The following is a 17,350-nucleotide window of genomic DNA, read 5'->3' as shown; positions in this document are numbered from 1 at the left end:
ACCCAGTGCAGCAGCTATGCCCTTTAGGACGTTGCTCGCTCGTTCAATGGTGGCGCTACTGAGCATGACTTGTTGATGGATATTTCAGTCCCCACCCAGAGTATATTTCCTGCCCTTGCCATCCTCAGTGCTTCCTCCAAACACTGTGTCACATGGAGGAGCACTTGTTCATCAGATAGTGGGCATTGTAGGCTGAAACCAGCAGGCAATTTCATTGCCACGCTTCCAACCGGATTATGAGACTTCAGGGAGTTCAGACTCAATGTTGAGGAAATCCAGGGCAATCTGCTCCCCACTGGATGTCTTGTGGGTCTTTCCTGTCAGCGGGACAGGTCATACCCAACAATGATGATGGTTGTATTTGGGACATTGTCTGCAAGTATGATGTTAAGAGGTTCATTGTTTCAGGGAACTGGTTGACTAGTCAGTGGGATAGCTTTCCGAATCTTAGCACTGGCCCCACATGATGGAATTTGTAGGGTCGACAGGGTTGGGAATGTAATTGTAATTTCCGGGTGAATCATTCGGTTTCAATACTTTTAGACTTTGCAGCCATTTAATAAAACTGAGTTGCCTGTTAGACTCTTCAAGACGTAATCACACTGTTTTAGAGCTGGGGTCACACGTAGTCCAAACAAGGACAGCAGATCTCAGTCTACAAACGACATTATTGATTGGTATGGGTTTTTACATCAATGGATAATGTTTTCATGGTCAGCATTACCGAAACTAGATTTCAATTCAAGATGTATTAGTTGATTTTCATTTCCAAAATCTTCCATACTGGTTATTTGAAAGCATGTGCCCACAGTATTAGTTCTGTTAAGGGAGTGTTAGTGATTTGCTGCAGTGCATCTTTTACCAGGTGCACATGCTGACATTGTGACGTGGGAGGAAATATTTTTAAGAACAAATTCCATGCAAATCAAGTGGCAGCTTCATCCTCGATGGTGTCGAGCTGCTTAGATAATGTTGGACACAATAATCCATGATTGTGGAGTGTATTCCGTCACGTTGCCCATTTTTGTCTTGTGGATTATTCGCAGACTTTGGGAATTCAGGAAGTGAGCCTTGCAGCAAATTCCCAGCCTCTGACCCGTCTAGTTAAGGTTGTGTTCAATTGTAACCCTCATGGTTGTTGAAGGGGGTTTCCGCAATGGTAATGTGACTTAGTGTCAAACAGGGATGGAGTTGTGTGGCAGGAATATCACTGACCATTTACTAGACTGGATATTGTTCAGTACCTGATATCTGAGGAGTTACATATTAAGTTGTACATTTTAACATCAACACTAAAACACCTCCACTTCTGACCAATTGATAGCAGATAGGTCATGAAACAGCTGGATATATTTTCAGAGAACACAGGACGTTGAGGAACTCAAGTATGAGGGCCATGGGTCTGCTAGGATTGACCTCGAACAATCGCAACTATCATTGTGCTAGGTATGACTGCAGCCATTGCAGAGATTTAGCGCAGTTCCCATTCATTTCTATCGCCTGAGCATTCCATGACAGAGTTCAATCAAATAATGTTGTGATGTGAGAGGCAGACACTCGTGTTGGTCCATGAATGGGCCAAGGGTTTAATGAGATCAGGAGGCAAGTGATACTGGCAGTACCTAAAAGGAACTTCAATTATCATGTTATTAAATGCTTAAAGTGTATTTATTCATGTTACAAAGAGGCTTGCATTAAGAAAGCAATGTAGTGACCGAGGAAATCCCGTCGTTGTCACGCTCCAGCGCCTGTTCAGGTACATTGAGGGAGAATTTTGCATGGTCAATGCACCTCACCATCACGTCTTTCAGACTGTCGGAGGAAAGCCGAACACCCGACGGAAATGCACACAAAAACTCGGCAGCACGGTTCCAAAGTAGTTAGCAGTGCTGCCTCATAGCGCCAGGGACCTGGGTTCAATTCCCGACTTGGGTCACTGTGTGGAATCTGCACAGTCTCCCCGTGTCTGCGTGGGTTTCTTCCGGGTGCTCTGGTTAGGTGCATTGGCCATGCTAAATTCACCCTCAGTGTTCCCGAAAAGGCGCTGGAGTATGGCAACTAGGGGATATTCACAGTCACATCTTTGCAGTGTTAATGCAAGCCTACTTTTCACAATAATAAATAAACTTTAAAACGTGGAACATGCAGACACCACGGAGACAATGACTCAAACCAGGAATCGAACCCGGGTTCCCAGCGCGATGAGGCAGTAATGCTAACCACTGTGCCACTTTGCCGTCCCAAACTGCAAAGTATCTGCAACTTTAAGTCACTGGCAATGACTCATTTTATCTCTGCCAATTAGTGGGAGGAGGCTTGTGGGGTGCAAATTTTCCATATGGATTTGTCCTGTTTTGGGCAAATGGGATAGACATTTTTTACACGTTGTTGGGTAGATGCCAGCATTGTAGCTGTACTGGAACAGTTGTCTTTTTAGGAGAGCAGCAAGAGAGACCATGGCTTCTTATTGTTCAGCAAATTATTCTTCCTCTAATTTAATCAGGTCTGCGAAGTGAAAATGGGCAAAATCACTAAACCCACCATATCCTGGACTTACATGACTTTCTTTCACACCAATATGATCGCATGCTGCAAACATCAGACAGAGTCTCGCCACTCCTTCAATCGCCTGTTCTAGTCTGTCCCGGTAGAATTTGGTCAACAGCAACAGTTGGTCATCTTTACAGTTTGTCAAGAACTCAGTCATTTTAGAGTTTGGATCTGTGAACAGAAATTGGAAAAAAATGAAACACAATGAGTTCCTATCTGGACTGTTTTAATTTCCCGTAAACTTAAAACAACCCACTTAAATGTCATGTGAGCCATGTTATCAACTATCTTTCAGAAAACATTCATGATATTTATCTCATTTGTGAATAAAACCCATGTATCCAGCTGACCTCCAAATCACTTCATACCCCTGGTTAGTAAGAAGCAATTCACATCAACTTTCCAATATCAATTACCTTTTTTGCAGGAAATGTTTTTGCGTTTCGAAGCATTTTTCAATTTCATTCCTGAAAGGTTTTGCCTTTATTTTAACTGCAATCGCCACAGCCGGGATTGGTCTATTCAGGAGCTTGTCTCGCTTGTAACATAACTTCTATCCCTACATGCTCTTGTCCTCTGGACATAAAATCCAACATTAAATTGTTTGTTTTACTTTATGCTCCCTTTTCACGATATTTTAACAATCTATATTCAGGAATTCCCAAGGTTCTGTAGAGCTTCCAAGTTTCTAGGTTTTCCACATTTGGAAAGGGCCCTGTTCTATCCCTTATTGAAAGTGAAGGACCTGATATTTGCCTGCATTTTAATCTATTTGCCACAAACGTGCCAATTCACTTAATTTACTGATATTTCATTGCATAAGGCGGGTAACTACAGGTCGGTTAGCTTAACGTCCGTAGTTGGGAAGATGCTCGAGTCCATTATTAAAGAGGAAATAACAGAGCACCTGAATAAGAATGGTTCGATCAAGCAGACGCAGCATGGATTCATGAAGGGAAAGTCGTGTTTGACGAATCTACTGGACTTTTATGAAGATGTCACTAGTGCGGTTGACAGAGGGGAACCGGTGGATGTGGTGTTTTTAGATTTCCAGAAGGCGTTCGATAAGGTGCCTCACAAAAGGTTGCTGCAGAAGATTGGGGTACACGGAGTTAGGGGTAAGGTGTTGGCGTGGATTGGTGATTGGCTATCTAACAGGAAGTAGAGAGTTGGGATAAATGGGTGCTTTTCTGGTTGGCAGTTGGTGACCAGTGGCGTGCCGCAGGGATCGGTGCTGGGGCCTCAATTGTTTACCATTTACATAGATGATCTGGAGGAGGGGACTGAATCTAGGGTATTCAAGTTTGCTGATGACACGAAGGTGAGTGGGAAAGCGAATTGCGTGGAGGACGCGGAAAGTCTGCAGAGAGACTTGGATAGGCTGAGCGAGTGGGCGAGGATCTGGCAGATGGAATATAATGTTAGCAAATGTGAGGTTATCCACTTTGGAAGAAATAATAGTAAATTGGAATATTATCTAAATGGAGAAAAATTACATCGTGCGACTGTGCAGAGGGACCTGGGGGTCCTTGTGCATGAATCGCAAAAACTCAGTCTGCAGGTGCAGCAGGTGATCAAGAAGGCGAATGGAATGTTGGCCTTTATCGCGAGAGGGATGGAGTATAAAAGCAGGGAGGTCTTGCTGCAACTGTACAAGGCACTGGTGAGGCCGCAACTGGAGTACTGTGTGCAGTTTTGGTCCCCTTATTTGCGAAAGGATATATTGGCCTTGGAGGGAGTGCAGAGAAGGTTCACCAGGTTGATACTGGAGATGAGGGGTGTAGCTTATGAGGAGAGATTAAACAGATTGGGTCTGTACTCGTTGGAGTTTAGAAGGATGAGGGGTGATCTTATAGAGACGTATAAGACAATGAAGGGGCTGGATAGGGTAGAGGTGGAGAGATTCTTTCCACTTCGAAGGGAAACCAGAACTAGAGGGCACAGCCTCAAAATAAGGGGGGGCCGGTTCAGAACAGAGTTGAGGGGGAACTTCTTCTCTCAGAGGGTAGTGAATCTCTGGAATTCTCTGCCCATTGAAGTGGTGGAGGCTTCCTCGTTGAATATGTTTAAATCACGGGTAGATGGTTTTCTGATCGATAAGGGAATTAGGGGATATGGGGAGCAGGCGGGTAAGTGGAACTGATTCGCTTCAGATCAGCCATGATCTTGTTGAATGGCGGGGCAGGCTCGAAGGGCCAGATGGCCTACTCCTGCTCCTATTTCTTATGTTCTTATATTGCCAGCTATATTGACGACAATGTTTCAATAACTTTGTGTCATAATCAGTTTTATATATCCATTTTTTTATTCCATCATCTAGGCTGTCAATAAATTTGGTTAGTAATTGTGAGCCTAACACAGATGCTTCTGGAACACAGCAAGTTGCATCCTGACAGTCAGCCTAAATCACCATTTACCTCATCTCTATCCCTTGCTTTTCCACCAATTTCACAATGAGGTCACAAATTTGCCTTCAATTGCATGACAGAAATTTTAAGAAACTCTGTCCAAATTCCTTCTGGATGTCCATGTAAACAATGCCTATCGACATGCACTAGACATTGCGTTCAGCACAACTTCATTATATCAGTTTTACTGGTTTATAATTTGCTGCCGCTATATTCTTCTCTGTTCCTTGTGTGAACTGCAGGTTCATGAATGAGGTCTGGATTCATTAACAGGACGGTGAAAACTTGGGAGTATTTTCTGAACCTACCATTGTCCAAAGTCAATCTTTTTGAAGATATTGGATATACTCCGCTGTTGAAACCTTCAGCCATTTTTGTGACAGGTGTTTTCGATTCTGGTGCTCTGAAATAGACAAATCCAGAGCAGGGTTAAATGGAAACTGTGAAGTGAAAATGCCTTGTTTGTATCTTTAAGCAGCAATGTGATTTCCAAAATTTATATGGGGACAATCTTTTAGTATTTACAATCTCACAAACACCATGTAGATATGGTAGATCTGACGGTGACCCCACAACCTTGGTACTGCCTCTTCAAAAAATCATCTTGATTTCATTTGCCCTTGAAAATCCCTGGCCCATGTCCAGCCTCCTTTTCTCCAAAACACATGACGATAACTTTACCTGATAAATGTAGACACAACTTTCTTGGAGCTTGTTTGAATACATCTAACTAGGTATCCACCTATGCCACAATACTGAAACAGCTCTTATCAAAGTCAAACATTACATTCTAGCAGAAATAAAATGGTCAGTGAAGTATCTTCAGCCGACTCTACGTCTCTGAAGCCTTTGGCACAGTTGATCACATGATCATCCTCTTCACTGCCTTCCAGCTGGGTGGAAATTATCCCTGTCTTTTTGTTTATCCAGTAAATCGCAGAGCACATATCACTGGCATTGGTTTATCTTCCCAATCCCATTCTCTGGAGTCCCACTGGGTGGGCTATCCGTTTCTCATAAATATATTGCTAGTCAGCAAATAAAAAACAGTGTTACACATGCAAGATGATCTTACGAACTGCCCTGAAACTTGTTTCTTGTATCCTAACTTGCACCATGTCTCATTAACCCTAGATCCTTGTACACCATCTGGAACCTCAATCGAGCTTTTCAAATATATCCACTGACTCACACGTCCCAGCCAGATATTATAGTCCAGCCTTAGATGTTGGCAATATTTCCGCGCTCCCGAAAGTTTGACCAGCCCTTATGTGGATTCTTCGACACATGGGCCCCTTGCCTTCAGCTGCCAAGAGACTACGCTCTGGAATACTCATCCCAAACATCTTCCAGCCTGTGGAACCCTTTCTTTAATTGAGATACTCATTTAGAGCTATGGATCTGAACAAACTGGTTTAGCATTGGGAGATATAGTGGCAGAGTGGTTAGCACTACTGTCTCACATCTCCAAGGACCTGCCTTCGATTCCCGGCTTGGTCACTGTCTGTCTGGAGTTTGCACATTCTCCCCGTATCATTGTGGGTTTCCTCAGGCTGCTCCGGTTTCCTCCCACAGTCCAAAGATGTGCGGCTTAGGTTGATTAGTCATGTAAGATTGTCCCTTCGTGTGGCGGGATGTGTTAGTTAGAGTGATTAATGGGGTAACTGCGTGGGGTTGTGGGGATAAGTCCAACATGCGATTGTTGTCAGTGCAAACTCGATGGGCCGAATGGCCTCTTTCTGCACTGTCGGGTTTCTATTATTTCTGTGAGGTTTCTGGGTGTCCTTCCTTGTACTTCTTTTGTATCTTGGGATACGGCATCAAGTAGGCAGACTACCAGGGGAAAATTGAAACGTCAAAACACAATCTCTGTAAAGAGATTCAATCTCTATCCCAGACCTTGCAAATGCCCTCCAGGTAAGGAATTTCTCGCTCATGCCGGTGGACATGGCATGCTCCCCTTCCAGGGAAACCAGCAGTAAACCTGGCCACAGAAAATGAGTAAATTGTCTGAAGGAGAACTCTATCGAATCTGGTCTTCCTGGAGCCAGTAATAGCCAAATTGTGGAATATCTAGTTCACAAAATCATAGTGCAGCGTTCATCACTTGTGGAGGAAAAAAGCTCCAGACCCCAAGAATATGTCCGAGCTGAGGTCATTTTTGGGTTTGATTAACTATTACGGGAAGTTTTTGCCAGATCTTTCAGCAGTGTTGGGACCACTGTATATACTGCTTCACAAAGAAACCAAATTAAAGTGGGGGTCAGCATAAAAGAAAGCTTTCAAGGATGTGAAGGCTCTGCTGCAATTAGCTAATCTGCTCGATCACTTTGAACAAGACAGGAACTCATTCTATCATGCAATGCCTCATCCTACGGTGTTGGGGCAGAACTCCCTCATTTGATGGAGGACAGGTCAGAGCAAGCCATTGGTTTTGCAGCTCATACGCTGACAGAAGCTGAGAAGGGATATTCTCAGTCAGACAAGGAAGGTGTAGCCATCGATTTCGCTGTCAAACATTTTCATCAGTATCTTTGTGGTCTTTCATTCACCATATGCACAGACCATAAGCCATTGATGAGTCTTTGCAGTGAATCCAAGCGCATTCCCCCCAAGGTTGGTAAGTCGCCGGGACCGGATGGGATGTACCCCAGGTTACTGTGGGAGGCGAGGGAGGAGATTGCGGAGCCTTTGGCGATGATCTTTGCATCGTCGATGGAGACGGGAGAGGTTCCGGAGGATTGGAGGATTGCAGATGTGGTCCCTATATTCAAGAAAGGGAACAGGGACAGCCCGGGAAATTACCGACCGGTGAGTCTAACCTCAGTCGTTGGTAAGTTGATGGAGAGGATCCTGAGAGACAGGATTTATAATCATCTAGAGAAGTTTAGTATGATCAAAAGTAGTCAGCACGGCTTTGTCAAGGGCAGGTCGTGCCTTACGAGCCTGGTTGAGTTCTTTGAAAATGTGACCAAACACATTGACAAAGGAAGAGCGGTGGATGTGGTCTATATGGACTTCAGCAAGGCGTTCGATAAGGTCCCCCATGCAAGACTTCTTGAGAAAGTGAGAGGGCATGGGATCCAAGGGGCTGTTGCCTTGTGGATCCAGAACTGGCTTGCCTGCAGAAGGCAGAGAGTGGCTGTGGAGGGGTCTTTCTCTGCATGGAGGTCAGTGACCAGTGGAGTGCCCCAGGGATCTGTTCTGGGACCCTTGCTGTTTGTCATTTTCATAAATGACCTGGATGAGGAAGTGGAGGGATGGGTTGGTAAGTTTGCTGATGACACCAAGGTAGGTGGTGTTGTGGATAGTTTGGAGGGATGTCAGAAGTTGCAGCGAGACATAGATAGAATGCAAGACTGGGCGGAGAAGTGGCAGATGGACTTCAACCCGGATAAGTGTGTAGTGATCCATTTTGGCAGATCCAATGGGATGAAGCAGCAGTATAATATGAAGGGTACCATTCTTAGCAGTGTAGAGGATCAGAAGGACCTTGGGGTCCGGGTCCATAGGACTCTTAAATCGGCCTCGCAGCTGGAGGATGCGGTCAAGAAGGCGTACGGCGTACTAGCCTTCATTAATCGAGGGATTGAGTTTAGGAGTCGGGAGATAATGCTGCAGCTTTATAGGACCCTGGTTAGACCCCACTTGGAGTACTGCGCGCAGTTCTGGTCACCTCATTACAGGAAAGATGTTGAAGCCATTGAAAGGGTGCAGAGGAGATTTACAAGGATGTTGCCTGGATTGGGGGGCATGCCTTATGAGGATAGGTTGAGGGAGCTTGGTCTCTTCTCCCTGGAGAGACGAAGGATGAGAGGTGACCTGATAGAGGTTTACAAGATGTTGAGAGGTCTGGATAGGGTAGACTCTCAGAGGCTATTTCCAAGGGCTGAAATGGTTGCTACGAGAGGACACAGGTTTAAGGTGCTGGGGGGTAGGTACAGAGGAGATGTCAGGGGTAAGTTTTTCACTCAGAGGGTGGTGGGTGAGTGGAATCGGCTGACGTCGGTGGTGGTGGAGGCAAACGCGTTGGGGTCTTTTAAGAGACTTCTGGATGAGTACATGGGATTTAATGGGATTGAGGGCTATAGATAGGCCTAGAGGTAGGGATATGATCAGCGCAACTTGTGGGCCGAAGGGCCTGTTTGTGCTGTGGCTTTCTATGTTCTATGTTCTAAGGCCTCAGTGAGAATACAGCACTGGGCTCTCACACTGTCACCAAACCAGTATAACATTGTGATCAAGGCTGGCAGGGAAGGACAATAGAACATAGAACATAGAACATTACAGCGCAGAACAGGCCCTTCGGCCCACGATGTTGCACCGACCAGTTAAAAAAAAAAAAACTGTGACCCTCCAACCTAAACCAATTTCTTTTCGTCCATGAAAGACAATGCAAACGCAGACACAGACACATGTCGTCTTCCTTTACCAATGTGCCGACCACAGGAAGAAAATGCTGCTGTGGCAAGGACTGCCAGTGAACTCTGCTTTTGGAGTGGATGACAGACATTCCTGTTTGGATTCTCAACCTACTCCTACACCCATAAATCCACATCAACTTTATATGCTGCTTCCTTTGATCCGACACAATCCTTGCTTTGTTTCCATTAGCCATGATTGGAACACATTCCTTTCTGGGTTTCAGATTGTATTGCTATTGTAAACTATGTATTAATTCTATAAATGTTAGCCATTGTCTGACAGCTGTCATATCTTTAAACATAGTTTTCCAGTCCACCAAATTCAATTTGATCCTCACACCTTCAGAGTTTTTGTTTTAATTTAATGCCCTAGTTTCTAATGCAACTTAATCACTTTCAAACTTAAATGTAAAATTCTATCATGAATTATACTGTGAATGGCAAAACTCTTGGGAACATTAACATATCTCGGGATCTAGGCGTGCAGGTCCACAGTTCCTTAAATGTGGCGACACACGGTGATTAAGAAAACATATGACATGCCTGCCTTCATCAGCCAGGGCACCGAGTACAAGAGCTGGGAAATCATGTTGCAGCTATATAAAACCTTGGTTAGGCCGCATGTGGAGTATTGTGTGCAGTTCTGGTCACCACACTCCCAGCAGGACCTGGAGTTTTGAGAGAGTGCAAAGAAGGTTCACCAGCATGAGGGTGCTCATTATGAGTAGAGATTGAACGAACTAGGATAGTTTACACTGGAAAGATGGAGGCTGAGCAGAGACCAGATAGAGGTCTACAAAATTATGAGGGGCATAGACAGGATGGATAGACAGAGGCCTTTTGCAAAGGTGGAAGTGTCAATTACAAGAGGGCACAGGTTCAAGGTGAGGGGGGGGAAGTTTAAGTGAGATGTGCAGGCAAACCTTTTCACGCAGAGAGTGGTGGGTGCCTGGAATGCACTGCCTGAGGGAGGTGGTGGAAGCAGGCAGATCGAGTAAGGGCTGGAGGTTTGTTTTTGTTTCGTTAGGGCATCAGGATCGGCACAGGTTTGGAGAGCCGAAGGGCCCTGTCCCGTTCTGTACTTTTCTTTGTTCATTGCTCTGATAACACTTTCCGAAAGACTCCTTTACAAGATCATTCATTAACACATGTAGTCTACTGTTTTTCGATTCCCTAGTTGGTTCTTCAATATACTATTCTAGAAAATGGCTCAGGATACTTTCAAACAATTCATCCCCCACAACATTACTAATTATGTTTCACCGAGTCTCGATGTAGATTGACTACTGCATTACCCTTCTTAAACACACCTCAAACTTCCTGACGTGCCTGAGATTCACATTCCATCTGCTGCTGGGTGACCTACAAACATTTCACACCAATGGATTTTGCCCCTGGCTGTTTCTTAGGGTCACCCAACTGATTTTACACTTCGATCTTCAAGAACTAAAGGTCACCTCTGACTGCACGACTAATGCCCTCTTTAATTAACATAATTGCCCCACCACCCGCTTCCATGTTTAGCCTTGCTGCTTTGTCACTTGCCATCTCAGTTTCGAACTTCCTTGCCTGTCTGCAAGAGTGTCTCTCTCTCTCCACCTCTCTGCTTTTTCCTTTCTCCTTCACTCCTGTCTGTGTCTGTTTGCCCTGGTCTCCCTCTCCTTCTGCCTTGCATAGCTGATTGCTTTTGTCTATCTCCAGAATCCCGCCTCTCACATGGTGATCCCCTCGCCTGGCCCCCACCCATCCGATTTCTCTCCACTAATTGGTGTCCGTACCTCTGCCTCTCGTACTGAGTAAGAAGTCTCACAACACAAGGTTAAAGTCCAACAGTTTTATTTGGTAGCAAATACCATAAGCTTTCGGAGCGATGCCCCTTCGTCAGATCTCGTACTGAGATCAGTCAGATTGTTACCCTGGCAACAGAGGAAATCCATCAGCAAATATAACTGAAAATGGAAATAACAAAACCACCATCACACACCCTCAGTTCAGTTCAGAGGAAGATTAACCCAAAATAGTCAGTTTGTTTTAAGTTAACACTGAAGCTGCGATTCCAATATTGCACAACTGATATAACAAGGCCGAACACTGCGGTTTTATTAAATTAAAGTTTGAGACAAAAACTGATCAGCTTGACAGTAAATAACATTTTATATCCTCGATAACTGGACTCAGTGCTCAGACTCTCCATACCTCTCACTCAGCATTTCTGACCTCACCTTGTAACCTTTCTGCACTGTCTACAGGACCGGAATAAATGCAACATTCTCTCACCTTCCTCTCCAGAAAATATATGGAAGTTCTTTCAATCTCAAGGTCTCTCTCCGGTTGGCACTCTCACAATCCTGTGCTGGTTCACCTCTTAGTCCCGCAGTCCACACTCCTTGCTTACTTCCAGCTGTGGATTTTCTCAATCAATCCAGCATTCACCGGAGATCTGATTAAAGCAGGAATGAAAAAAAAAGTGACAAATAGTGCCAGGTGAACGAGAACGACAATTTTCTCACTCCCAGGTCAGCCCATAAACCAGAACTGAAAGAAAGATTCAATAAGACGGTTGGAAATGTTTCAATTAGAATGGCAATTTCCTCAATCCTGGGACAGTCCATCCAGTGAAGCGAACAGGGAATTTCAATAGGAGTGTTGGAAATGTTTAAATTACTGTATTTTCATTGGACACATTAATGAAGGTTACAAAATGTCTCATCAGACTATCCTAATTTTCAATCTGGGGTTTCATAAAATCCCGAGGTTGAAGAAGGGGTTTATTTGACCCATCGAGTCTGCCCCGATGACAATCCCACCCAGACCGTATTCCAGTAACCCCACATATTTACTCTGCTCATCCCCTGACATTCAGGTCAATTTAGCATGGCCAATCAACCTGGCAAGGAAGGTGGAGTCCCAAAAGAAGACCCAGAAGAAGAACCAGGATTCTGTGCAAACAGAAAGAGCATTTAAGACCGATGATCCAGTCCATGTGAGGAACTTCAAGGACGGCAACCATTGGACCCCCAAGATTATAACAGAAAAGACAGGGCTCATGTTGTACAAAGTCCAAGTGCAGGTCAAGATTATCAGGAAGCACCTGAACCATCACCAGAATAGAGAACCTGTGTCAGTACAGGCCACAGTACCAGTCACAGGCATGGCCACTGCCAGCGACGAGCCATAAATGGAGATCGAACACACGCTGGCCCCTCCAAGTGATTTGATTTGTTATTGTCATATGTATTCAGATACAGTGAATAGTATTGTTTCTTGCTCGCTATACAGACAAAGCATATTGTTCATAGAGAATGAAAGGAAAGAGTGCAGAATGTACTGTTACAGACATAGCGAGGGTGTAGAGAAAGATCAACTTAATGCGAGGTCGGTCCATTCAAATGTCTGATGGCAGCAGGGAAGAAGCTGTTTTTGAATCGGTTGGTACATGTCCTCAGACTTTTATATACTTTTCCCAACGGAAGAAGGGGGAAGAGGGAATGTCTGGGGTGCGTCGTGTCCTTTATTATGCTGACTGCTTTGCCGACGCAGCGCGAAGTGTAGACAGTGTCAGTGGCTGGTTTGCGTGATGGGATTGGGCTACATTCACGACTCTTTGCAGTTTATTGCAGTCTTGGACAACATAGGAGCCATACCAAGCTGTGATACAACCAGAAAGAATGCTTTCTATGGTGCATCGGTAAAGGTTGGTGAGAGTTGTAGCGGATATGCCAGATTTCCTTAGTCTCCTGCTACGGACTCCGACATGGAAGTGCAGAAGTCCAGTGGCCCTGGTGAAGCGGGGCCTCAAAAGGAACCAGATCGGTGACTTTGCCACACTTTCTCCAGAAGCAAAGGTCCCCCATCCACTTCACACCCACTGATCTGGTCCGACCTCCAGCTGACCCAAGGCCGGTCACTAAGCAGCAGAAAGGATGCTTGCTGGTGGGGGTGCAGGGAATAAATTGAATTGCGGGGGGAGAGAGGGATGTTATGATGGCCATGGGGAATCATCAATAGATCTCTGCTGGACCTCTTTTCCTCTGAGTATCAGCTCCCCTAGGGAAGGAGCAGCTGGTGGGGGAGGGGGGAGGTGAGGGAAGGGGGCGTTAAAATCAGTTGGCTCCACACAGGCCAGCAGTTGTTGACTCAGGGCTTATTTACACTCTACAGCAGTCGAATGGCACTCAACTGCCGCTGTAAATAAATGGGTGTATGGTGATGGAAAACTGGCCTTGGTAAGATTACTACACCTTGATATTATTTATTTTCATGGATATTAAAATAGTTTAAAACTCAATCAGCAGGCTCTGATATCTGCACTGGCTTTTTGTGAGAACAAGGTTCAATTTTTCTCACTCTGACATCTTCTTCCTACAATCATTTATCTCATTCCCTTCAAGGATGTCGGGGTCTGTTCTGAACCAGAAAAGATTCAAACCATCCCCTCCCAGTTTAACGCACTGTTTGATCTAACAATTCAATCCTGATGGTACCACAAGTAACCCGCTGTATTACTGAACGGGTATTTGTTTCCTACCCATCAATCTTTCAGAACATGAACAGTGCTTTCTTTCCTTTAACAGGATTTATCATCATTTTAATGAATGGAATTGACAGGATCTTACAGAGTAAGATAAAAAAATGGGGGCAGAATATTAAATTATACCCAATGCTAATTCATCCTCAGAAATATAACCAGTTGAACTAGTCTATCAGCAGCTCAGTCGCTGCACCTCAGGTATTAACCTAACAATTACAGCTCAGCTCCACCTGGAGCCATTGTGGGCGCTTGGAATGGAATTCAAAGCTGAACACACTGAGCTCCAACTAACCTCATTATAGCGACCTGTAAAAACTTATTCAAACTGAATCCAACATATACTGATTTCTGTATCAAGAATCAGTCTCAGCATGACCATCTGTAATTCATTTCCTACTCCATTCAAATCTGTCGCTTTTAAATCCAAAGAGTATTATCTCACATTGTGCCCCAAGAAGGTCCTCCCACAATCTCTTCACTGTCTGTGGAGACCCTGTGCTCCCTGTCCCTGGTTAATCGCATCACCTCTTATTCAAAATGAGAGGGATGGTGGGGAGTAGAAACAAGTTGAGCTGTGAGGGTCCCAGTGTTGAATAAACTGTTTCTCAGTTACTGCCTGAGCTCACAGTGAGATAATAGCTACAGCCGCAAAGGATGGATTCACTGCGGGAGCTCACAGTTAGATAATAGCTACAGCCGCAAAGGATGGATTCACTGCAGGGAGCTCACAGTTAGACAATAGCTACAGCCGCAAAGGATGGATTCACTGCGGGAAGCTCACAGTTAGATAATAGCTACAGCCGCAAAGGATGGATTCACTGCGGGGAGCTCACAGTGAGATAATAGCTATAGCAGCAAAGGGTGGATTCACTGCGGGGAGCTCACAGTTAGATAATAGCTACAGCCACAAAGGATGGATTCACTGCGGGGAGCTCACAGTTAGATAATAGCTACAGCCGCAAAGGATGGATTCACTGCGGGAAGCTCACAGTTAGATAATAGCTACAGCCGCAAAGGATGGATTCACTGCGGGGAGCTCACAGTTAGATAATAGCTACAGCCGCAAAGGATGGATTCACTGTGGGGAGCTCACAGTTAGATAATAGCTACAGCCGCAAAGGATGGATTCACTGCAGGGAGCTCACAGTGAGATAATAGCTACAGCCACAAAGGATGGATTCACTGCGGGGAGCTCACAGTTAAATAATAGCTACAGCCACAAAGGATGGATTCACTGCGGGAGCTCACAGTGAGATAATAGCTACAGCCACAAAGGATGGATTCACTGCGGGGAGCTCACAGTTAAATAATAGCTACAGCCACAAAGGATGGATTCACTGTGGGGAGCTCACAGTTAGATAATAGCTACAGCTGCAAAGGATGGATTCACTGCGGGGAGCTCACAGTTAGATAATAGCTACAGCCTCAAAGGATGGATTCACGGCAGGGAGTGGAGGAGAATAATCTCCCTGGGAGGCGACACATTTAAATGGAAGGAAGAAAGAGATGCTTCACAATCAGTTCAGAAACTACATTCCCACTTGACCTCAACCACACCGGCTTTACTGTCACTGTGCAGGTTCTGCCTTTGTCAATTCAATGCAGCCTGGTTATCTCAGTAGAAATCATACCAATCATCTGAGCTGACCCTGTTTATAATACCCGTGTCTGAGTTTCACCCTCTGGTAAAAGTTATGAGATTATTTCGAGGTTTCTATTTATAGGAGAGAGTAACCAATTGAACCAGTTTGACAAGTCTGCACCCAATTCAGCTAGAAACAATGTTTGAGGCTGATTAGAGAGGTTATCATTTCCAATTCAGTATGTGCAGTGAATTTCTATCTGTAACATTACAAAAAGTCACAGTGTACATCTGATATTTTGACTTTTAACCAAACACTTGAGAGTGCGGTCATTACCCGAGTATTGGTTGGAGCAGGGAAATGCAGACTGTGCAGCTAAACTCTGTATGTTGAGGGCATGATGTGGAGATGCCGGCGTTGGACTGGGGTAAACACTGTAAGACGTCTCACAACACCAGGTTAATGTCCAACAGGTTTATTTGGTAGCACAAGCCACTAGCTTTCGGAGTGCTGCTCTTTCGCCAGGTAAGTTGGAGTTCTGTTTGCAAACAGGGCATATCAAGACACAAACTCAATTTACAAAATAATGATTGGAATGCGAGTTTTTACAGTTCATCAAGTCTTAAAGGTACAGACAATGTGAGTGGAGACAGGGTTAAGCACATATGAAAGAGGTGTGTATTGTCTCCTGCCAGGACAGTTAGTGAGATTTTGCAAGCCCAGGCGAGTCGTGGGGGTTATAGATAGTGTGACATGAACCCAAGATCCCGGTTGAGGCCATCCTCATGTGTGCGGAACTTGGCTATCAGTTTCTGCTCAGCCACTCTGCGTTGTCGTGTGTCGTGAAGGCTGCCTTGGAGAACGCTTACCTGAAGATCAGAGGTGAATGCCCGTGACCGCTGAAGTGTTCCCCAACAGAAAGAGAACACTCTTGCCTGATAATTGTCGAGCAGTGTTCATTCATCCGTTGTCGTAGCGTTGAGGGCGCCAGAGCTCTAAAATTAATTCCCTGTAATTACAAAAACCCATATCGAGGAAGGTCCAGGGCCCAGCCCGGTCTGAACTGGGATGTGGGAATGCTCTGATTCACCTCATTCCATCCCTCTTAAAAATGAAAATAATGGTGTGGAACAGGAGTGGTCTGATTCTGGGAGCCTCACTGTTAAACAGATCACCTTCATCACTGCTCCAGCTCAGTCACTGTATAAAACCTCATGGAAGGGGAATGGCTACAACAGCCCATGTAAAATAATCTGACTGAGAAAATGGTTTAAAATAAAGAAATACATAAAGTACAGGAGCAGACAAATCTTACCTTGACCTGCAGATTCTCTGCTTCCGTGTGGAGTCTGCTAGTTTTCTCTTTGTAAACTCTTTGCTACCAAACGTAATGTTGTTCCTGGTTTTCTTTCAGCAAATCACAGTTCAGTAATTGGATCTGATCTCTGTAATTTGAGATTTGTATTACATCTCGATGGGTTGAATGGTTCCTGCTGTGCTGAAACGACTCTGTCTCTGTCTCTGTCCTCCGACTGGAAGTTGCTATTCAGAAAACACATCATTGAGCCAATTTAAAAACTCTTTGAACTGTGAACAAAGTTAGTTACAAACAATTTGTAATTAATTGCTGTCACACAGTGAGTTCAATCGGAGTCATGCCTCCAGAACGAATCACTGGGTTTCAACCTGAAACTGTTTAAAAAGTCCATCGATTTTCTTATGTTTAGTCTTTCAAACAAAGGGCCAGTGTCAGATGTTTCAATGCAGGACCTGATAACTTTAAAGGTGAACACATTAACTGTTTACCTGCTGAATGGAAGTGGGGCTGCACAGTGAGAAATTTATTTCCCCATG

At 44.7% G+C, this 17,350-nt stretch overlaps 1 long non-coding RNA gene across 2 annotated transcripts; it reads right to left on the bottom strand.

Moving 5' to 3' along the window:
• Nucleotides 1-2,563: 2,563 nt before the first annotated feature.
• LOC144487402 (uncharacterized) lies at nucleotides 2,564-17,017 on the bottom strand. Of its 2 annotated transcripts, none has more exons than XR_013496408.1 (4): nucleotides 16,812-17,017; nucleotides 11,660-11,822; nucleotides 5,267-5,361; nucleotides 2,564-2,721 (listed from the first exon to the last, which is right to left on the bottom strand). It is a non-coding gene; the product is annotated as an uncharacterized LOC144487402 (long non-coding RNA). The 2 variants fall into 2 exon arrangements; XR_013496409.1 differs by lacking the exon at nucleotides 2,564-2,721 and adding an exon at nucleotides 3,058-3,126.
• Between the last annotated feature and the right edge of the window lie 333 nt (nucleotides 17,018-17,350).

This window comes from Mustelus asterias, unplaced genomic scaffold, assembly GCF_964213995.1.
Source record: "Mustelus asterias unplaced genomic scaffold, sMusAst1.hap1.1 HAP1_SCAFFOLD_774, whole genome shotgun sequence".
Lineage (NCBI taxonomy): Eukaryota > Metazoa > Chordata > Chondrichthyes > Carcharhiniformes > Triakidae > Mustelus > Mustelus asterias.
The sequence above is the reverse complement of the archived record's forward strand: the minus strand, read 5'-3'. Positions and strand labels throughout refer to the sequence as shown.